The sequence below is a fragment of the Callospermophilus lateralis genome (assembly GCF_048772815.1).
Source record: "Callospermophilus lateralis isolate mCalLat2 chromosome 11 unlocalized genomic scaffold, mCalLat2.hap1 SUPER_11_unloc_2, whole genome shotgun sequence".
Taxonomy (NCBI): domain Eukaryota; kingdom Metazoa; phylum Chordata; class Mammalia; order Rodentia; family Sciuridae; genus Callospermophilus; species Callospermophilus lateralis.
Genome location: NW_027510154.1, coordinates 838587 through 863771, shown reverse-complemented (window position 1 = coordinate 863771; position 25185 = coordinate 838587). Strand labels below are relative to the sequence as shown.

At 35.8% G+C, this 25185-nt stretch overlaps 1 pseudogene; it reads left to right on the top strand.

Annotated features, from left to right (window-relative positions):
• The first annotated feature begins 10260 nt into the window (after nucleotides 1-10260).
• Nucleotides 10261-11829, top strand: LOC143388538 (KH domain-containing, RNA-binding, signal transduction-associated protein 1 pseudogene; annotated as a pseudogene).
• Nucleotides 11830-25185: the final 13356 nt, after the last annotated feature.

The window sequence follows — 25185 nt, the reverse complement described above, 5'->3', positions numbered from 1 at the left end:
GTGTTCAGCGGTTCCATTGGATCAGTATGAAGACTGCATTAAGCATCTAGTTCCTCTGCTGCTTTCTGAGACCAATTCTAGGGAACTGTCAAGGGTTTTTAATTCTTTAGCATTTTGATTGGAGTTAGACCCTATCACTGAATTAAAAACTCTTTTATTTTGCCATAGTCATGAAAAATTAGAACTTATGTAAAATTGGGATTGTTTGTGCTGCTAATCTAGTTTTATTTCAAGATGGCAGGTAATCTACAACTGAATCCTTCCTAAGGAAAAATAAAATCTACAGGATAAAGTCTAAGGTAGAAATGAAGATACTAGTATATTACACCAGTATATTATTGTATGAAGTCGATGTGTAGTGAGCCAAATGTGCTCTCAGTATTTCCATTTCACAGATGGGAAAGCTGAGGCTCAGAAAGTTCATAAATTGTTTAAAGTCAGTATGCATAATAGAATAATTGTCAAGGTCTAAATTCTAACTACTTCTAATGCCAGGGACCATGTTTTTTTTTATTTATTTTTTTTTTATAGTGAAAAGGATGACTTGGTACAGATATTTTTCTCTACCTTGGATATATATTTACAAAATTATCTCATTATTTCAGTTTACATTGAGCTCTGGGCCCTTCCGTAGACTGTAGTCATATTTTTATGACAATAGTTTGCCTTGGACGTTCTTCCTAGAACTTATTTTAGACTCTTATTTGGGTGATTAAATAATATTGTTCAAATCAGGACACTTCTGAGGCTACTGTTATTAGATATGCTAGGGACACCAGGACTACACTGGGATGTACTGGCACATGGGACTTTGCAGTCATTTGACCAGGCCACCCACTAGGATACTTCTATGCTGCTTCTGGTACAGAATTCCTATCTGCTGAGTTCAAAACTAGGAATTGTTTTCAATGATCCCATGAGGCCATCTTTATTTTCTCAGGGTGCTTTTTCTAGACAGCTATTTTTTCCTCTGTTATAGAACAGAAAATTTAATAAGCAACCTAAGAAGAATAAATTATCCTAATGTTCCTTTAGAGCAGATTGGCTGTGGACACAGAGGCGCATCACTTATCACAGCAACAATACAAGTATAAAACTGTACCTTTAATAAGTTTTTTTTTCTTGCAGAGTTTTCAGGGAAGGTCTTCGGGTAATAAACTTCTTTAATCGGCTTTTAACTCTGTTTTTGTCGCTTGTATCAGAAGCACTATTATGTAGTCTGAACACAGGAGATTAAAAACAAAGTGAGAGGCTCTCAGTAAATTTCTCCTTTATGATTATTACTTTATGCAAATATGAATAGAAAACAGTAGTTATTGAAAAACTACCTGAATTAATAGCTCAGGCCCTTCTCTGTATATAGGGCATATGAGTAAAATTCGACCACATGAAAGTATTAGTATGACTTCAACATCAGGGTGCAATCAGAATATGGGTAGCTCCAATTATATACAATTAATTTTCACTTTAATTCCTTTATATTTAGCATAATAACTTTTATCTAAATAATTTTATATCTGTTTAAACACAAAATTATGGTCAGTTAAATTAAAACCCATTATCTAAATTGGGAGGGAATGATTTAGCATTGCTAACTGCAATTAATTCTGATTATATACTATCTCTGAGTAATGCAGGTATTTTTGAAGGCTCTGTTTGTCCAAATAATTTTGTCAATCTTCTATTTTATGTTAATACAAACTGATTTTCTTTATTTTGGAAGCTGATATTTGTTACTTTCATTATTGATGCTCCGTTACCACAAAATTTAGGTGAAAACTGGACATATATTTCCCTCAAACATTTCTATGTCTTCATCAGTTCCCTATTCTCAGCCTTATTTTCAAATTAATATGTGTGTCAAATTCATTCCTGAACAAATACTTGCTGAATGTTTTAATAATGATCATCAGGTTCCATGCTGTGAATTAAATGAGGAATAAAACACATAAGATGTGTATTTTCATTAAGCATAGATTCTGTACACATTCAAGGTGTCTTATTATTAGTTACTGATTATAATTTGTTGTATCTCTAAGGTAAAATAGATCCTAACTGGGTTTCTAGTTTCTTAACCCACTTGTTCAAAAAATTCACATTTTGGGACACTTTATTAGATATTGTTTTTAAAAAATTCAGTTCTCCTTTACAAAAATCTGCCTCAGACTGTTAGAAGTCTTCCAATATTGGTAAATTGTGGGTATTTTGCAACTCCTTCCTCCAGCTTGGATCACAAAGCAGTTGTAAATTTGAGTTAGCAAGATGGGCAGTTAAGATAAAGTATAAAGCTAGAAAGAGGAGAAGGAGAAAAAGTCGTACCTGCATGTTGACTGGGAGAAGGGTGGAGTTTTAATGGTAAATTAGGTTCAGAGTTTTGGATAAGACATGGGACTAGGTGCTATGCTATACTGAATCAAGACAATGCTTGCCACTTAAAAGAACCAACATACTTTGTATTATCTTAACTAGAATTTCTTGACTATTAATATTTTAGGCCATGTAGTTCTTTTTGCAGGATGCTATCTCAGGCAGACTGTGTAGAATGTTGAACAGCCTCCCTGGTATGGATCCAACAAGATACCAGTTGCACCTGCCTCAGCTGAAACAATCAAAAATGTCTGTAGACATTTCTAAATGTGCACTGGGAGGGATGCAAAATTGTTCCATTGAGGATTGCTGCCTTAAACTGATGGGACAAGTTACAGAGTCCACTAAGTTCTCTTTTATTGGTATTAAACCATCTATCAGCACACTGGGAGAATGCAAAGGATATGTGAAAAGCAAAATGAAATCCTTAAGTAGCATAAGTATAATACACATAATATATACCCAATCTATCACCAATCTATCATAAACTATCTGTTCATTAAATGAATTGGTAATAGGCAACTGTTACCTATTACCTATTACAAGTGAGAAAGGTGAATGGATCTACAGCTAGAAAAAAGTTAGGACTCACTGCTATAGATTAGAACTTCCCAACTAGTGTGTCTGAAGAATGGGTTATGTAATACTCAGCACTCAGCACTCATGGTAATAAAATAGAATCACAGTGATTCTATTTTATTACCATGTGCAGCTGTGTACATTTTGACTATGAGTCTTATGTATTTCTTTCAGTGGGTTTTAAAAATATTGTCATTTTCTAACAGGACCTTAACTGCAACCACTGGAGAAGCACTGCATCAGACAATGCCCTCTACTATGGTAGTTACTAGTCATTTGGGTCTCCTGAGCATTTGGAATGCATCTCTTGTTTTTTTGTACTTGGACTGAACTGGGAGGTGAGTTTTGCACCCCTTTAGTTAATTTTTGCACTGTGTGATTACAAGTTTGTTAAAGTATGTGTGGGGTCACTTGGGTGCTGTGGGAAAATGGAAGGAACACATCCTCAGTCCTTTTTATTTTTATTTTTTTTTTAATTTTGAGACAGGGTCATACTAAGTTGATTAGGTCCTTGCTGAATTGCTGAGGCTGGCCTTGAACTTGCCATCCTCCTGCCTAAGCTTCCGGAGTTGCTGGGATTATAGGTGTGTACCTCCAAGCCCAGCTTCAGCATGCATCTTGTAATTTATGTTTAAATTGTAATATTTTGGATATCTCAGCTACAAGAAATATAGAATTAAAATGTTTCTTTTACTCTTTAAAATAAGCTACCAGAAGATTTTATTTTACATATATGGCTCAATTATATTAATAGGCAGTGTTGCTAGATGATAGAAATAAATACAAGTTGACCTACTATGTACATAGCAGTACTGAGTTTAACTGTTATGGATAAAAATGCACCTGGTCTATGTAATTACAATAAATCATATAATAGAAATATAAGGAACTAAGGAATCTTAGAGATGAATTGACCTCAGAGAAAAAGTGCCTTTAGAACCCAAGCAAGCAACTCAGCAAATTAGTGAGACCCTAAGCAACTTAAAGAGACCCTGTCTCAAAATAAAAATAAAAGAGGATTTTGCTCAGTAGTAAAGCCTCCTAGGTTCAATTGTGAGTACAAAAAAAGTCAAACAAATAAACAAACAAACAAAAAACTACCCAAGAAAGCAAAAATTGCTTTTACAGGATCATGATTATTCAGGAATTAACTATTTCAAAATTGTATGATTAGAAGAACTACTCTGAGCATATTAATATACTATTCCTACATGATACCCTATCAACTTTCATTGTAGGTCTAGTCATTACAATGATTACCAGTGGTGTATAATCTGCTATAACAGATAACTGTAGTTAAAGTCCCTCAGGTCTGGGTTCTAGTGATGAAGAAAACAACATCCTGCAAAAAAAGGTGTCTCAGGGTATTTCTGGTCACAAGTCCATCTTTGAATTGTATGGAACAATCAGTCTAAGTTTTTACAGGTTACCAGAATTTTCTATTTTTTGGTCTAACCTCAAGACCTTGTCATTTCCCATGACAGACTGCCAAGAAATTCTGGGTCATTTTGGAGCTAAACTAATAATCTGATGAGGAAGTACTCTGCAAATTAACACACACACACATAGACACAGTCTAAATGCTAGATTATAAAAATAATTATGTGGTGAGTTATATCTTTTTGGAACCCCCAAGGTATTCTGTGATAGTATTCTTAATTAGAGAGATATATAGGTATATTATATTGTTTTCAATACCACCATCTGGCTCCACACATAAGAAATGTCTGTAAGGTGCACTGGCTTTTCAAAAGAAATGCAAATATGTTTTTAAACACTTTAACTTGTTTCCTTTTCACATGTCCTAAGAAACTAGCAGTGTTGGATATGATTGTACAGCTTTTTAGCATCGTCAAATTCTTCAAAGTTTCCTGAAATGATGACTTTCCTGGAGACAGACTAGAGCATCAACTTCCATTTCCTGCTGTCATAAATAATCATCCTCAGATGACAAGTCAAGTTGCCAGGACTTTGCCATCATTCATTCTGCTCATTTGTTCTAAGAAGAGTTATGCAGAAGGTAAATTCAATATATGGCTATATATATAAGGAACAGTTTTTAATTAAATAATTTTAAAGTTCTATAAATTCAAAATATAAATGTAAGAAATGCATGGTTAAAAAGCAAGGTCCATCACTGGGTCCCTGAAAACTTCAGAAAAATCTTCGAATATTGTGGTTTACAAATCTGATTTTAACAGCCAAACTTATAAAACAGTTTACGCTTTTCTGTTGTCAAGGGAGAAAAACTTGCCAAATTGTTCATTTTAAGTAAATACAACATAACCAATTAAGGAAAGCAAAATTTAAACACATGCCTATGATAATCAGGACATAGTTTGCTTCTGATTTCACTACTGATTTTAACAGAACAGTGTTCCTTGCATTTTCCCACAGCACCCAAGTGACCCCACACATACTTTTAGAAACTTGTAATCACACAGTGCAAATAAAAGGACACTTTACTGGAAAATACACAGTGTGGTACAATAATCCATCATTTATAAAAAATAGAATTCAGCCTTTTCTTTTTCCTCAGAGATTCAACTACTTTTTGAGGGTGAAACTTCCTGCAGTTTAAAGATTTATGTTAAGCCAATGAGTAGTTCTTTCCATTGTCATTTAAACTTTTTATTTGAAAACAAAAAGAGCTGTAAGAGATATGCATTTAAATTCCAAAACATTTAATCTGATTTACATAGGAGACTAGAGGAATCACCCTTAATTGTACTTATTTTCACCTCCAGGAAGAGTTAACCTGAATTGTACTAGCTTTTCAAGTTTGCTAGAATTTACTTACATTTCCTTTATGATTTTATTTTCTTTTTTTTCAATCCATGGATGATCTTTTCTTTTAAGCCCAAATAGAATATTTTTTAAAAGACTAAGAATCTTTAATAACAATATGCAATTTTCGTCTCAACACACATAGGCCAAAAGCATTAACTTTAAGCATCATTCTTAACCAGTTGAAAGATTTAATTGGTGCTAAAGCTGTTCTCACTAAGAAGGGTTAGGATCTTGGGCTTCCTAAGATGGTAGGATAGTGGGCTTTCTAAGATGATCTTCATTTAATAGCATTACATATGAGAATAGGCATCAGCCCAACACAAGCTTCATACCTGACACAGCTACTAGGGTGTTAAAACCATATCTGGAGGTCAGAATGCATATTGTAATGGTGCCTTTGAATACTTATTTTCCTATGTTAAGAAAGGAAAGGGAAGCAACACAGTTGTTTGGATGAGGTACATATACTACTATTCTATTAAGGGTATGGGAACCACGAAAGAAAACCCCCAAATCTTCCAGAATCCAACAGTTTGGATAACATGATCCACAATTGTACATCAGCCAGAACTTTTCTTGCTGGGGACCTTATTTTGAAATATTCCCTTTTCCTGCCAAACTGCTCTTCTTGCAGTATTCCCATGTTACAATTACATGTTGTTATTATTCTTTTTTTTCCAATTTGGAAATTCTGGGAGAGCTAATGTTTCAGAAATTCTGCTAAAGAAAAGCAGAGTAATTACCCTTCAGAAATGATATCCCAAACAGCCTCCTATGCTTCTTGCTCTCACATTCCGGATGAAGATGCACATAGGGATCAACATCAGGTATATAGAGAGAGTTTTATTAGCAGCTCAGAGCCCCCAGCACTTTAATCCAGTTCTAAGAGGACACTGGGGGGAGGGCGGGAACCAGCAGCAGTTGCTTAGTGCAATCATCTTACCACACTGCAGTGTCCAGAACAGGAGATCCAGAAAGAAAGGACAAAATAAGGTTATGTCAGTCTCTTTATCCCCAGAGATTCCAAAACACTTCTCACAAGGATTACATAACAAAGTACTGAGTTGTCTCTACTCATATTTTCCAAGGCAACCCTCTTGTATTTGGAATTACCCTGTTGTACCACATTCTAAATTACTTAAATAAGAACACCTTATTCAAAATGGACTGCAAAGAAAAATAAAGTTTATTAAATTTCTCTTTACCCTCTTGCCTGACTTTTTCAAGGAAATACACACTCCTGGGCTAATTCATGGGACAGTAATAAATACTGCTTTGCTTTCTCTAGCATGCAGTTTCAGAGCCCAAAAAACTGCATGAACTCCCTCTGTTAAAGGGGACAAAAAGGTTAGGCTTGGGCCTAATGTACTGTTGATCATTTAATATCTCTTAATTTCATATGCTTGATGTAACCAGAAGTCATAATTCCAACCCCCAATTTGCAGCTTATGACACTAAGTTATTAAAAGTTTAAGTTACTTGAAACACAAATATTATTAAATCTGGAAATAATAGACAGAATGCAGGGCATTTTAACTGCAGGGCTTTGTTTAACCACTTAATTCCCACTTAGACATTGTAGAAATACAAAATAGATAATTAGATTCATAACAGAAGGGTATGCATATGTTGTATATTCAATGGTCCATATTTATGCTATTTATCAATTTGTGGAGAAATGAGAATTCATACAATGAAAATGTTTAGTTAAATTATTTAGTTTAAATCGTCAAATCTCAATCTAACCATATTTTTATATTTTTAGGGTTAATAAAAAACTGACAAACCATCATTTAGGGGTATGGAAATTCCATGGTTGCTTTTTCCAGTAATATTCATATCCATATCTTCCAACATTTAATTAATTCATCTGTTTTGTGTTGCAAATTCTTCACTGTTTTTTTCATGTAAAGGCATAATATTTTTATTTTGTTCATAATATACCTTAAGTGTGTCTTTGTTGATAATGTGTTTCTATACCGCAAACCAGATCATTATGTTCAAATTATTATAGCATTTAGCCTAGCTTTGAGTTGCATAATGCATACTTTTGATGACAACAATGATGATGAGTTCCATGCTGTACTGTCAATATTGAACATATCATCAAAATATGTACCCTTCATTTCATTGTAAATATATCTGGTATTGTTTTATGATTCAAGGTTTAAAAAGATGTTTTCATTGCAGGTTATAGATATACTGTATTTTCAGAAAAACAAAAGGAAAGAAGAAGAAATATACCTAAATGCGACCAGCACAATTATAGAGGAGGAAAAGTTTATTTGAGGGCTCATGGTTTCAGAGGTCTTAGTCCATAGAAGGCCAGTTCTAAACCCTGGGGCTTGAGGTGAAGCTGAACATCATGGCATAGTATGTGGTATGAGGAAAGCAGCTCTCATCATGGTGACCAGGAAGTAGAGAGAGACTCTACTCTCGAGATACAGAATATATATCCTATAGCCACACCCTACCACTTTAGCAGGGATTAATTCACTGATTGGTTTAAGACTCTTGCAACACAATCTTTTCTCCTCTGAAACTTCCTGCATTGTCTCACACATGAGCTTTTGGGGGACACCTCACATCCAAACCAAAACACATATAGTGTCATTTTTTCCACAAACAGAATCAGTAACAATGTAAAATGTAAAGATTCAGATCATTAAGACATTCTTCTATGAATTAGATCTATTATCTTGATTTCTTATGACTTGATATAATGTTAGTATAACTTTGTCACTTAAGAGCTACTCAAAATGTTGATAAATTTGCTAATAAAGTAAGTGGTTACTGAATTAAGACAGTAGCCTCTTTTGATAAGTAAATTACTTAAAAAAAATAACACAGAGCATCAATCCAGATGAAGTGCATTATGAAGTAGAAACACCTTTTGCATGAAGAAAGACCACATATTAAATATAGGAATGGTACTCTTCTAGTGACAGAAAACAGTCCATAGTGAAATACAATGGAAAGAAACTTATAGAGAATGTCAACATCAGTCTATAAGCAGAGGAAAAAGACTCCCAAAATAGAGTTGTGGAAATGAAAATTGCAAATTAGAAGTATCAGGATTTCAAGATTCTAGGAAAATAGCACCTGTATTATTATAAAATCAATAATCAAACTTGGAAAATGAAATAAAATTCATTTTTGAAGCATTGTGTATTGCAGGGTTGAGCAGTATTTCAATTAGGTCATGTTTAAAATCCCCTCTCTCTAATTTTTATCTGTCTATCTATCTATCATCTATCTATCTATTTATTTTATATTTGGTACTGGGGATTAAACTCAGGGGCACTCAAACACTGAGCCACATCCCCAGCCCTATTTTGTGTTTTATTTAGAGAAGGAGACAGGATCTCACTGAGTTGCTTAGTACCTCATCATTGCTGAGTCTGGCTTTGAACTCATTATCCTCCTGTCTCAGCTTTCCAAGCTGCTGGGATTATAGATGTGAACCAGTGTGCCTCATGTGTTTTCTCTCTCTCTCTCTCTCTCTCTCTCTCTCTCTCTCTCTCTCTCTCTCTCCACACACACAAACACACACACACACACACACACACACACACACAGAGTTTGTGTTTATACTTGCTTATACATCTGGAAAAATGTGTCTAAAAATGCAATTTCAGGGTGAGGGATGCAACCCAGTCATGAAGTACTTGCCTAGCACGCTCAAGGCCTGGGTTCAATCACCAGTAATCTTACCCAAAACAAAACAAAACAAAAAAAATGGATTATCAGCATAGAGTAACATATGACAACTTTGAAGTATTTTTCTTTAAATCTGCAAATTCCAGGCCCTGAGAGGGCTACAATGTATCTTTACAAAAGAGTATGTTATAAGGTATCCTTAATTTTTCCCACACAAGAGTTGAGCCACATAGAAATATATATAAAGAGTGGTGCAGATAACTAGAGAAATGACTTAAAGCAAATAATCAATTGTTAAGAGAAAGAGGAAGTGGTTGAGTAGTTAATGGAATTATAAACAATTTATATTAATACATATAAATAAATGTCTTTCATATATTATTATAATATATTATTACATATCAATACATATTTAGATTACTTATATAATATTACATATAATATACAAAACTTTCTTACACTCTAAACTATATAATATGCTATTTACATATGTTATATGTGTATATATTATACATAATATAATATAATATAATATATTTATTGCAGTCACAGTATCTTTTCTATAAACAGACATGTACTTAGCCCACAACAGTATAAGGCACATCTCTAAACTTCTCTCAGTGAGACCTGGAAATTTCGTTGTTCTCTATTCTGAACCTCAGAACTCAGTAACTTATTTTATTCCTGATTGCTTCATAGGGACCGAGTACAAGAGTCCCTTATCAATTTTCCGGTGCTCTCTCGTTGGGTCGCTCCGGTCGGCTTCGGTCGCTGTCGCCCCTGCTCTCCCACCCCTGCCAACCTCCGCTCGGGTCTCTGCCGCGTCGCTTCCTTGCTCGCTCTCTCGCTCGCACATCCTCCCCGATGCAGCCCCGGGAGGATCCTGCCGCGCGCATGACCCGGTCCTCGGGCGGCAGCGGCTCTATGGACCCCTCAGATGCCCACCCCTCGGTGCGTCAGACGCCTTCTCGGCAGCCTCCGCTGCCTCACTGGTCCCGGGGAGGCGGAGGGGGGCCCCGAGGGGGCGCCCGGGCCTCGCCAGCCACGCAGCCACCACCGCTGCTGCCTCCCTCGGCCACAGGTCCCAACGGGACAGTGGGCGGGCCGGCGCCGACCCCACTGCTACCCCCATCAGCCACGGCCTCGGTCAAGGTCAAGATGGAGCCAGAGAACAAGTACCTGCCGGAACTCATGGCTGAAAATGACTCGCTCCACCCATCCTTCACACATGCCATGCAGCTTCTGACGGCAGAAATTGAGAAGATTCAGAAAGGGGATTCAAAAAAGGACTATGAGGAGAATTATTTGGACTTATTTTCTCATAAGAACATGAAGCTGAAAGAATGGGTGCTGATACCTGTCAAGCAGTACCCAAAGTTCAATTTTGTGGGGAAGATTCTTGGACCACAAGGGAATACAATCAAAAGACTGCAGGAAGAAACTGGTGCAAAGATCTCTGTATTGGGAAAGGGTTCAATGAGAGACAAAGCCAAGGAAGAAGAGCTTCGCAAAGGCGGAGACCCAAAGTGTGCCCACTTAAATATGGATCTGCATGTCTTCATTGAAGTCTTTGGACCCCCATGTGAGGCTTATGCTCTCATGGCCCATGCCATGGAAGAAGTGAGAAGTTTTTAGTACCAGATATGATGGATGATATCTGCCAGGAGCAATTTCTAGAGCTGTCCTACTTGAATGGAGTACCTGAGCCCTCTCGTGGACTTGGGGTGCCAGAGAGGCCGGGGAGCTGCACCTCCCCCTCCACCTGTTCCCAGGGGGTGGTGTTGGACCCCCTCGGGGAGCTTTGGTGCATGGCACCCCAGTGAGAGGTGCCATCACCAGAGGTGCCACTGTGACCCGAGGGGTGCCACCTCCACCTACTGTGAGGGGTGCTCCAGCACCAAGAGCACGGACAGCAGGAATCCAGAGAATACCTTTGCCTCCACCCCCTGAACCAGAAACATATGAAGAATATGGATATGATGATACATATGCAGAACAGAGTTATGAAGGCTACGAAGGCTATTACAGCCTGAGCCAAGGGGACTCAGAATATTATGACTATGGACATGGGGAGGTTCAAGATTCTTCTGAAGCTTATGCCCAAGATGACTGGAATGGGACCAGGCCATCACTGAAGGCCCCTCCAGCTAGGCCAGTGAAGGGAGCATACAGAGAGCACCCATATGGACGTTATTAAAATCAAACAGGAGGGGAAAAATATCAGTTATGAGCAAAGTTGTTACTGATTTCTTGTATCTCCCAGGATTCCTGTTGCTTTACCCACAACAGACAAGTAATTGTCTAAGTGTTTTTCTTCGTGGTCCCCTTCTTCTCCCCACCTTCCTCCATTCTTAACTCTGCATTCTGGCTTCTGTATGTAGTATTTTAAAATGAGTTAAAATAGATTTAGGAATATCGAATTAATTTTTTAAGTGTGTATATGCTTTTTTCTTTGTTGTTTAAATATAAACAGAAGTGTACCTTTTATAATAAAAAAAGAAGTTGAGTAAAAAAAAAACAAACACACAAACCTGTTAGTTTCAAAAGTGACATTGCTTGCTTAAAGGTTCTGAAGTAAGGCTTGTTAACTTTCTCTTAGTTTTGATTTGAGGCATCCCGTAAAGTTGCAGTTGCAGAATCCCAAACTAGGCTACATTTCAAAATTCAGGGCTGTTTAAGATTTAAAATCACAAACGTTAACGGCAGTAGGTGCCACCATGCAAAAGTGAGCTTAGACGTCTCTAAAAATGTTTCCTTTAAAAACACATGGCGATTGAATCTTAAGTTAAATTTTAATATGAAAGATCCTCATGAATTAAATAGTTGATGCAATTATTAACGTTAATCGACTTAAAACAACAACAACAAAATTAGGTTTGTAAAACTGACTTTTTCATTATGTGGGTTTTGAAATCTAGCCCCAGGCATACAGTGTTGAGAGATACTTAGGGGGGAGTAAGTTTTGAAGAGGTTGATTGGGGCAGAGGGGCTGGCCATCTAAATTTAATTTGATGTAGTGTTTTTTAGCCACAATCTTTCAGTAAGAGTACTAATAATTAAAGTTTCAGTATTCAGGAAGACAAAAAGTATTTTGTCCATTTGAGATTCTGCACTCCACATAAAGTTCACTTGGACATTGGGGCCAAAAGCTGAAGTTGTTCAGTAAGTTGATGGTTGTTAATATTGAACTGTTCCCAAGATAGTTAAGTATGTCTCAACACTAGCATGATATAATAAGGGACACTGCAGCTGAATGAAAAAGGAATCAAAATCCACTTTGTACATAAGTTAAAGTCCTAATTGGATTTGTACTGTCCTCCCATTTTGTTCTCGGAAGATTAAATGCTACATGTGTAAGTCTGCCTAAATAGGTAGCTTAAACTTATGTCAAAATGTCTGCAGCAGTTTGTCAATAAAGTTTAGTCCTTTTTTAATAAAAAAAGAGTCCCTTATCAGCACTTATGTGGAAAGTAGGAAAGAACCATTGATATGGCTATTTTCATATTGCTGGTGCCAGTTCCATTTTTTAATTCTATTTTTAAGAAATTCTTTCTCTCACACTCATTCTTACTCCTTTTTTGAATACTGCAGGCTTTGAATTTTGAATTTCAATTCTTACCATTTAACATGGTATCTTGTTCAAACTATGAAAAAAAAATTGTGCCTCCATATTGTAATCTGTTAAATGGGGATAATATTTCCTGTATCAAGGATTCCTAGGTAAGTTAAACTTCTATCATAAGATCTAGTGCATAATAAGTATGCTAATAATTATTATTTATCTTAAGGTTACCACTGTTGACCTATATCATTATCACTTAGCAATAATCATTAGGTAAACAGAACAGGTATTGCAAAAAGTACCTCTTCACCCTTCATCCCAGTACCTCTTACTTTTCCAACATACACTAAATGTTTATTATGTATCTGGTATTATTAGACTATACCATTAACTGTTATGTGTGTGTATATTTATATGTATGATACACATTGCTGCTGTTTAAATGCATCTATACATATATGTGTATATATATGTGTGTGTGTGTGTGTATGTGTATATACATATATATGTATATTTTAATTGACTGCCATTTATATTTCAACTTTTAAAAATATTGTATACAGCCCCAAGAATTACCTGTGATTAATTTCTGCCAGGTAGAGTGCATTTCAAGACTTTGAACATGTGTTAAAATCATTGGTTTTTGAAGAACTATCCATTAAAGACTTTCTGAACTGTGACAATGGATATTGACAGTGCTTGTCAGACTAAACCACTATTGATTGGCTCACATCATGTGTATAGCAAAACCAATTTCTTTCAAGTGCTTCTTCCTAACTGAAATACATTATTGCTGCCTTCCTCTCTGTTTATTATAACACCCCAGCTCATCATATGTAACACATCCAGCAAAAGGGTTTCACAATGAACACAGCAACAAACAGCGACATGGAAAGAAGTGAAGGCACTTAGCAACCCAAATGCTCTTGTCCTGCCAGTTACTATGCCTTTTGAAAATATTGATTCCTTGCAGAATCTTTGTTTTTATTTTGCAATCCTTGTGAATAGGGAAAGATCATAGACTAACAGAGCTTTGCTATTATTTAATGACCTCGTGACTGTCATGGATTCTAGTCCTCAAAGAAACTATTTTAAGTATTGAGTATAGGTTTAAGTTGTGGGAAAGAAAGTATCTATGATTGGGTCAGTGCTCTCCTGTCCATAAACATACATAACCCTAAACACACACACACACACACACACACACACACACACACACACACACACAAAGGGATAAAGGTATGCATCTTCTCCCAGATCTTAGAAATATTTCCCAATGAGAGACTTGGGCCAACTTTGGGCATATGCTACATATTGTACAGAATTTTTTATATAAATATGAATTCACATTGTGCTTTTCTTCCCAAGAGGGTACATTCCTTCCTGAAAAAATACTCTTACATAACAAAAAGCAGTTTTTACTGTGAGGGGTAAATGGGAAACATTCCAGATTTATTTTGTTTCCTTAAAAATAGTGTCATTAAACCAAAACCATAAACATTCCTTCCACAGGTACTGACTGATCATCCTTCATGCTTCTACAATGTGACAAGAGTTTCCCAAAGCCCAAAGAACCTTCAGTCCTAGTTTTTACCCTTTTAGAAACTCACAGTTTACTGTGTATAAATTTCTTCATATTTCTAAAATTGTCATTACACTAAAAAAAAAAAAATGATCCTTATAACTCACCTGACCCCTCTGTGCTGTACGGAGGATAAACTTGTGACTAACTCTACAAACACTTTAATTCTATCTGGTATGGTGTTGCCCGTTTTTAGCCCAGTCTGAACATTCTTGGAAACTAAAGAAAGAAAAGAAAGATAGCAAATTCTAATTCAGCAAAATATATAATCTTTCAAAGCCCCTTCTTAAAAAAAAGGCCCAAGTTTACTTAAACATTGTGGATGAGAATTTCCTTGAGGTAGAATTCCTTTGAGTCTCATCTCCTGTTCCATGCCATGGCCCAGGAGAATGGTAGTGTTCAGCACCCTGGTCTGCACCCTTCCACAGGCTTCACCCTATGGTTGTGGCCTTCTCAACCCCACCTTCTCTAGCTCTGAGACAGGCACCTGGCTTTTGGCCCGTTCTCTTGGCACCCTCTGCCTGGCTCATTATGTCCTGAGGAAGGGCTGCTTGTCAGAGTTGTAGCCTCCCTTGCCTTTTTCAGGACATCAGAGATCAGGAAATGTCAGGCCAAAGTCAGTTAGTCTTTCAGAAAATAGTTTTCTTGGGAAAGAACCCTATTATTAGAAGCATCATTTTGACATAAGCTTTAAGCTATTTGCCTCAAAATGTGTGTGAGAAGCACTGATGCCCTCCCCCATAATTTGAAAATGCAAAGGATTTTCTGAGAAGATCTGAAGAGGCAGTGTGTAGTCTATGGCTAAGTGATCAGGGATAATGGGGTGGTTTGTCTTCACAAATTCTGACAGACAGCTGCAGCTTGCAGCTGGCAAGGAGCTTATGCTTGCTAAACAAAGATCTAGCTGCAGCCCGGTGAATACTTGGCTCTATTGCAATGAACATAATTCATAACATACATTTCTAAAGGAGAGAAAAAAATTAAGAATGGACCCAGAAAACCTCTCATCAGTTTGACATTCAGTGTCGTCTGGATATAGGTTGTTTTATTTGTTGTCTAATTTGAAATCCCTCAGGGGTCCTTCATGGACATGGGGGTCGCCATGTCTGTGACAAATGAAAACTGCTTTCTGCTTTCTAGCCACCCTCTCTGATTAAATCTTCCCTCTATTTAAAAATCATGATGGAAGATTTACTTACTGCCAAAAACCTAAGTGTTATCCCAAATATTCTATTTATTTTCCTAAATGAGTTAATTGTAATCAAATTGTCAAGTTTTTTTTTCTTTTTTCTTGTTTTTGACCATCAGATAACCCCGTCCTTGGGTACAATTCAGCTCATGTTGGAATCTCAGAAACATGAAATTTTAAATTTGAAAAAAAACTGTAGATAACATAGTATAAATGCTCCTAGCTTTTGAGATGAAGTAAAATACATTCAAATTATTTAGTTTACTTGCTCAAGGCTACATGTTTAGCAAAAACTGAGTAAAGACTCAATTCAAAATTTGTAACCACCATTTCTGTTCTTTTCTCAGCACCTTCTTATTTGTCCTTAATCCCAGATCTACTTTATTAGAAAAACTGTTCTTAAATCCAAAAGAATGTTCCAGATGAGCCAGTTCTGTTGCTTAAGGTGCCCACAACTGGCCCAATTCTTCTAGTAACAAGGAACTTTCCATTTGAATCTTAATGCAATAATTGCCAACAATTAATTCTGTTTTATTCTACATATTTATAATTAGGGGATTTTGAGCTGTAATATGGAAATATATTTAAATTTACATGCATAATAATATGAAAAATACATGCCCCAAGGGGGGAAATACAGTAGCCTTCCTCTTGACATGTAGCAATGCTAAGTGTTTTGCTATGATCCTTTCCTCTAAATTTTGGTAACCTGAAATCTGTAATAGATTATTATTATTATTTGGGGTTTTGAGCCTTCCAATTCCCTGGGGGAAGAGAATTCTGTTGCTGAATGCCAGGACACCCCTCCAGATGAAGATGTCTCTGAGAAGAGTGCTTTGCTGGATATGCTTTCCATGTGTTTCTGACTAAGCTAGGAGGAAACAGAGGATTGAACTATAGATGGAAACATGTACTTCACTGAGTTCCAACACCTCTGAAATTCAAACTTTTGGACTATCAAACAGGCAGTGGTGTTGGTGTTCTTCAAGCTTGTTTACTCTTGACAAAATGGAACTTCTGGTCTTGAGGGGAAAAAAAAAAGTCTTTGGGTTTTAAAGGCCTCCAAAAGCTTCTTGAGACATTAAGTACCTCTTATATAAAATACACAGTAATGATTTAAGACCTGAGCAATTGGAAATGCACGGATTAAATGACCTTTAAAATACACATAGGTTTCAAATCGAAAGAAAAATGCACTTAGCAAAACAGCATTTTAGATTTATTTCTTAAATATGGTTGGAAACATTAAGCAAACTCAAAATGAGGTGGCACATGCATCCTCATTTTGACTTAAAGATCTACTTTAAATAACACAACAGATGTAGTCATCAGCATTTATTCCAGCAGGGACATTGTGAATGGTGAGAAAGACACAGTAAGACTTGGGTAATAATAAGAACTACTGACATTGTTATCCCTTAATCCTTCATACTGTCAAAGCAGAACCAAGAGTACAAGAGAAATATTCTGGCAGGATCTGACTACCCGCCCCCTCCATTTTTGTCTCAATTCAGTTAGGATATGTCCACCAGAAAATATTTCCTTAAATTAGTCATTAGTGTAGCTGTTTTCATTCAATGGCAGGCAGGGAAAATAAAAAGCCACCTGTGGACTTTAGTCTAAACACACCCTTGACAACACAAACAGGTGCTGGCTTATGTAATGGCTAAGGAAAGCAGAGGGGGACAGAGTTGTGAATCATGGGTGGGCCCTTGCAGAAGAAAATTGAGCTTAATTGCTGCATTGTGAGGGAATGGCCAACTAAGAATCATCACGGTCACATGACACTTTGGCAAAAATATTTCTTTTGCCAGTTTTGTGGCACATAAAATAAATTGCTGTTGCAACACACATTAAGTTGAGGCTGAAGGTGGGGCGAGGCAGATCTTCATGTTGTAAAGTTAAAGAATGCTCCCTAGACTCCCATCAAGTCTGAAACATAGATGGTGATTAGCAAAAAACAAAAATTTTTAATAATTGAGTAATGCCTGTGCAAGCTGTGTTAAGAGATCTGATTTTGAATTCCAGTTCTACCACTTAGAGACTGTATGATTTAACTTTCCTGGATCCCAATTTATCATTCGCATAACAGGGATAAAAAGATCTTGAAGCAACATTGTAAAAATTGAAAATTATGTTGTATAAAGTCTCAATGCTTTATATGTACATGAGTAGATTACTGCTTTCATCTCCTTCCTTCCCTATGTCCTCCTTTCGTCATGTTCACGTTCATTATCATAATTTACTGCCTGCACTAGACTCTATATTCAGTGAGTTAAATAGGAATGGTCTTTGGGCTTTGAGAGCTAACAATTAACATCATGATACTGATGTGTCTAAACATAAAGAGAATATGGATAATTTAGGAAACTCTGAATTAGTATATAAAATTAAATTAAGCTTATATTAATAATAGCTGTCAGTGGTGTTGGTTGGTGTTCTTCAATGTTCGTATTGCATAAGAGGCCTAGGAATAACTTGTTGGGACACAGAATCTTTTCTCATGCTTTTGATGCATTGTGTAGCTAAATATCCAACTGCCTGAATGTATGTTAATTGCAATTTTGATGTGTATACATGTAAAAGTGGCATCAATGCCACCACATGAATGGATGGTCTGTTACTACTACCACTTAAGCAAAAAATAAAAATTTTAAAATATAAACCTTTTATTTTATATAATTTAAGGCTTAAACCCTGAGTATACACAAACTGAAATGGCAAGAAGTTTGCTTTGATTAATATGGCAGCAATGTTACCTTAAATAATGATAAGTGTTATCAGAGTTGTATCAAAAGTATATCCCATGCCATGTATCCTTAGGACACACAAATATGTACTTTAATAATCACAGTCAAAACATCTTTTACATGTTAAATTTTAAAAGAAGATCCCTAACACTTCATTAATTTCAGATGGAGTGGTAGTTTTGGGGAGAAGCTAAATTTGAGGAGTTGAATTATAAGTGTAGTGAGAGGTTGGGAGTAGGTTAGTAGTGCAAGGAAGACCCTTTTGATTTGCTCCTGCCCAAATAAAATTTTACTATCACTTTTAAGTTAGATTAGTTCTGACCAGTAAAGTAAAAAATGCTTCTCAAAATGATAACTTTTCTTATCCCCAGAAGGAAATCATTGGCTATACTTATCAGCAGTCCTTAATTCTACTCCAAACACATTGGTATTCTTGTTCTTTCCTAAGCATATCCTGCCTCAGGACATTTTCACATGCTGCTTACTCTGACCTGAACATTCTTTCCTAACATATGGTCATAGTAACTGTCCTAATTTCTTTCAGTCCTGTTCCCCAAATGTCACTCCTCATAGGTTCTCTCTACTTAAAGTTGAAAGCTTTTCCTACTTTGATGTTCTCTATCCCCTTCCCCTTTTAAATAAATAAACAAACAAACAAACAAATAAATAAATAAAGTTGTTAAACATCACTATTTAACCAAAACATATTTTACTTTTTGTTTTAACATCTCTCTTTTTATTCCCCCACTACTAAAATACTAACTCTATGAGGGCTAAATAGTTGCCATTTTATTTTATTTTATTTTGGTACTAAAGACCGAACACAGGGCCTTGTTCAGGCCAGCAGTGACTCCACCACTGAGCAACACTCCCAGTCGTATTTTATTTCTTAGAGATTAATTCCAGGATTTGAAGAGTGCTAGGCAAAATAAGTGTACAGTACATATTTACTGAAGAAATTAAAGAATATTCTAAATTCTTCTTTTAGAAAAATAAAAACTATCTATTCATTGATTTAAAAATTCCTAACAACGTATAGATAAAACCTTGTGTTCTAAGAAATAAGCATTCATCTAATCTTTTATGAAGAAGGGGAATGGTGGTTGGTGAGTATCATGAAATGACAGTTTATAACCACAAGCAGAGAGAAGCAGATCCTGGTTCTCATGTTCATCTGTTCAAACCCTGGACATCTAGAAATAGCTTAGTATTCTTTCCTTATTGACTTATGCACAGACAGTAATATAAATCATGTTATTATCTTTACCTAATTTAAAGAAAATGTAATACGCTTACTTTTCAAAAAACTAAATATCTGTTAAGGATATCTATGTACCCAAGGATATATTAAAATTATTCTAGGTGGTGTTTCTTGGTTGGAAGTTCAATGAAAGATGAAGGAAAAAGAGGATCATAAATGGAACTCTCAGTATAAATTGGGAGTTGGAGTGAGAAGGGAAGAGATAGAGACTGATTCTTTGACTAGTTTAACTTGTGTTTGAGGTTACAGATGCTTTAGATTAACAGGCTCCAGTAGAAACATAATGTGAACTTCATATGTAACTAAAACTTAAAAATTTTCTAGATGCCACATTAAAAAGGGTCAAAAAGAAACAGTGGACATTAATTTTAATATTATATTTTAATTAACCCAGTCTATTCAAAGCATCAGCATTTCCCCATGTAATCAGTATCAAAATTATTGAGACATTTCACATCTTTATTTTGTACTAGACTTTTAAGCTGGTGTCTGTGTCACACCTAAAGTACATCTTGATTCAGACTAGCTATATTTCAAATGTTCAACAGTCCCTTGAGGCTAGCAGAACCCTTACTGGGAAGTATAGTTTAAAGCAAGACTCTGGGTATCATGTCTAATCTAACACATGTGTCAATACAAAGAACGGACCTCTGGAGTTTAATGGGGGGCCCTACTGAAACTGCATGGTGACCTGACTGTCAGACTCAGGATCAGAAGGAGAAGATGTTGTTTTCAACTGTATTTGTACCTCAAATTGGTAGAGCAGCTCATAAGAGTTACAATTTATTTATTTGTCTACAGTAATTAGGCACCTGAGTTTATTATGCATATTTTCCTGGGTCACTCTGTTATAGCATGCATATCCATAAATTTTCACACATGCTAGACATCCCTTTGTTACTTTATTTATTTATTTATTGTGGTACTGGGGAATGAACCCACAGGCACTCAACCACTGAGCCATATTCCTAGTCCTTCTATAATTTTTTTTTAATTTAGAGATAAGGTCTCTGTAAGTTGCTTAGGGCCTTGCTAAATTGCTGAGGCTGGCTTTGAACTCTCGATCTTCCTGCCTCAGCCTCCCGAGATGCTAGAATTACAGGCATGCACCACTGAGCTAGGCTTGTTATTGCATTTATATCCACACTCTAAAATAAATCTGAGAGTACTGAAAGGTCAACTACAGGTTCCCAGGTTTGCTGGGTATTTTAAGTTGATAATCTGTGCTATTTGCACTCTAGACAGTTATGTGTTCCAAGATGGCAATGTTTATCTGACCCTCTCACCTGTTAAATAATATTTTATCATTGAAAACTCACAGCAAAATAAAAATATTAAATTCTCACAAAGCATCAATTTTAGATTATTTACTTTGAATATAGGAAAGATTGGATAGGTATCATCTGATTTTCAGTACATTCCCCAAATCAAGACTTTGTTTTGAGAAGAGAAGATGGAAAGACAAACACTTTGTATACAACCAGAGATATGAAAAATTGTGTTCTATATGTGTAATAAGAATTGTAATGCAATCTGCTGTCATATATAAATTAAAAAAACATAGCATATTCTTGACTACGTAGGAAGTTGCTTCTGGTTTCACTCTAAATTACCACATATTTAACTAAGTGATCATACATTGATTTAAATAGACTATTGATTTTACTTGTATGCCATTTCCCAGAATAAGATTGATCTGCATGATCTCAGTTGAAACTTATTCAAATTCAGAAGAATGCACATGACCCGGTTTTTACATATCACACACACAAACATACACACACATATGTGCACACACAGGCATGTACACACATTCACAAAGGAACCCGTGGAAGGTAAGCTATATTGTGATCCCTAAAGATTTAATTATAAAATGAAAACTCTGCTACAACATTGAACATAAGCAAGGCATATTTTGAGAAAGCCATGTGATTGGGTGGATAATGAAAATTAATATCCATTTCTAAAAGGCTTATGAAACCATGGAACTAGTTCTCAAAACCAAAGCAATATTCAGTTCCTAAAGGAAAAAGTAGAATACAAACAGAATTCCACCTTGAAAAAAAGAACACATCTTAAAATAGGATGAGTATGATGGAAATATTGCTAGAGGGGACAAAAGCAGGAAAGAAACTGTTCCCATTCCCCTTGAAATGTTTAGTGTGTATAAAGTACTTAAATATAAACTGTAAAGTAATTGATACAAAGAAATGCAAAATCAAACAAGGCAACATGATGCAGATTGCATATTTCCCTCAATCATGTTTTCCAGCTTTAGGGAAGCAAAGGTCTAATAAACATGAACTTGAACCACAATGAACATACTCAACTCATTCTTAAAAAATAGGTATTTACAACAACAAAGTAGTATTTTAATGGCAAAGATAGATGAACTAAGCTTAGATCCATGCAATATAAAAAAGAAACAATGATTATGTAGTACAAATAATTTTGCTGTAATGTGACAGCCTAATGACTTAAGTGCCCAATATCGTCATTATGGTTCTGAACCCCATGTGCATTAGCAATAAAGCCTCATCAAAACTTCTGTATAATTCATTTTTTGAAAAAAAATCTTGTTCTTCTTTTAAAATAGTTGTGTCTGCAAGATCTATAAGTCTGAATGAAAAAAGTTCAACTTGAATTTTGTATGATGATCTACAGGTGTTCCCAAAGAAGTTTTTCAACCAATAATATTGAGAAGAGAGATAAAAAATTTAAGCACTTGAATGTATTTCCGTGTTTTTTTTTTTAATCTGGTAAGAAATGTCTAGTTTGCTATATTGAGACATTGAGTTATTGTGCATATAATTCCCTGAAGATTATATAATCCAAGACTACTACTGTTACTTATATGATCAATGCATTTTAATTTTCTGGAAAAGAACAAATAATTGAAAGTCTAACAAGTATGCACATGGCTATGAGTTTAACAATTTATTTTTTCAGTACTGGGGATTAAACTCAGGGACACTTGACCACTGAGCCACACCCACTATTTTGTATTTTATTTAGATTCAGGGTCTCACTGAGCATTTTATTTTATTTTTTTATGTTGCTGGGGAGTGAACCCATGGCCTATGTGCATGGGAGGCAAGTACTCTACCAACTTAGCTATATCCCCAGCCAAGGTCTCCCTGAGTTGCTTAGCATCTCACTTTTCGGGAGTCTGGCTTTGAACTCATGATCCTCCTGCCTCAACCTCCTGAGCCACTGAGATTATAGGCATTAGCCACTGTGCCTCACACTTTAACATTTTTTTTTCAGATAAGGTAAATGAATGGTATTTTCATTTTAGAGGCTCCATAGAATAGTGGTCAAACAAAGGACTGGAAAGAAGAAACCCACTGGAATAAGTGAACAGTATGACTAGGCATTATATCAAGTTTGCATATTCTCTTCTCAAGTTTCTGTATTTATTAGGAACCTTCTCTGATTCAGGCAAAGGAAGCAGTGCTTTCGAGCATAACAAGAGGAGGCATTTTCAGGCAACAGAGCCATGTATCACAAAGCTATTTTTCTAAGAGTTGCTGAGAAACATGAGAAATTAAAGATGTTATTATCTTTTATTTTTCCCTTTAATACTTGCAAGGGAGCAGCTGTGCCCAATTCTTAGAGTAAAAGGAATACTGTACCAATTTTTACTCATTTTTGTGTTAGGAATCACATCTTGCCATTACTGAATCAGGAAATGTTACAATAACTATAATAGGTGTTGCTACATCAACCTGCTAAACTGGTCTTCCTCACTCAAAAGGAGTTTTGTAGGGTGGCATCAACCAACTGGCTTTACAGAGTGAGTTTTACAAAGAAAATTCTTGGATCTCTAAAAATTATTGAGAACACACAAGCCCCTCAAGGGGCTTTCACAGATGAAAATCACTTGTATTTGAAAATGTGTTCACAGAGAGGATGAAATTACCCAGAGCACAGCTCAGTCACCTGCTTTGCACCTGAACATTCTTGATTTATAAATATTGGATTAGTAGATGGGAACTTGAAGAACTAAACAAGAAGACAAAGCCCATCAGGTAAAATACTCTTTTCCACTAATACTCAAAACACATTCTATGAATACTTGGACAAATGCGTATGCTGAATTTATACAATGACTCTTTTTCCTCATGAGCAGAAATTGAATAAAAAAGAAAAGAAAATTCAACCCAAGATGTCTTTTCCATGAGTCTTGGGAAATTGCATAGTTTTGAAAAAAAAATTGGATTGATTTTTACAATTTTTTAAAAAATGGAAATGGAAAGAATAAGATTGTGCCCATAAAAGCCAATTGTTTCCAAACCCCGTTGTATTGTTTGGCCTGAATAATTTATCCTCCTATATGGAAGTAGGGAACCATGACAGACTGAAAATACAATAGCCAATCAAAATACAAGTTGTCTTCTAGAATAGCTTTACCATTCTGGAGATATTTGCTGAGACTCAATCTCATCCCTCTTGCCAGTATGACAAAGGCAGACTACAGAAAACAACAACAACAACAACAATAAGAATTCAGTTTCTATATTAAATCACCACTGTTCAAGGAACTGGTTAATTGACTGATAACTCTGGAGATCTGTTACATGGATCCCTAAAGAAAGATATAAAGTGCCGAAGCCTTGCCAGGAATTTTCTATCTTTTTTTGGAAGAAAACTAGAGACATGATGTGAATTTGAACTTGTGAAAAACCTCCTACCTACAGGCAAGAGGAAGAAACTGAGGAAATTTAAAACATCATCTTGGCCTTCAGTTCGTTTTTATGTGCTGTCATGTAAAAAAGTATTAATTAAAATACTTATAGTTTTTGTCATTTATTAGCATTTTATTTTTTTAATTTTTTTTTCAACTTTAGAAAACATGAATTTATTACTTCAGAAAGACAGAACATGTTCTATATTTTAAAAAGATATATGAAAGAATATTCAAATATCAAGAATGTGCTTTTTAAAATTAAACATTTAAATCCCAAAATAGAGTGGTAAGAAATCAGAAGTCAGTGACATTTCTTAGACAAAATGAAAATGAAAACCAAATGGACAGGGCCCCTGAAAAGGCGCCTGCCGTTCTTCTTGCCTGCAAGGGGACACTGTGACATAGGCCAGGCAGGGAGAGTGGTGGTCCAGAGCAAGGCCCAGACAGAGCGCTGGATGGGCATTGCTTGTAAAATGGCTGCTGTGGGTCAGGACACCAACAACCAATTGCCATCTGCATTAATAGTCATTAGGAAAATATCACTCACAACCATTTTTCTACCTCTATTATGTGACTATATTCCATTCCCCATGAGTGAGGTCACCGGCATGTGTCATTCTGAGCTTACTTCTGTCTCTTATTCCAGAGGCCCCTGGTACTGTTTGAGCTCCAGGACTGGAAGCTCTCTTACCATAGGAGCTTTTTTGTTATTTTTTTTAATTCAGTATATGTGACAGCAGAATGCATTTTGATTC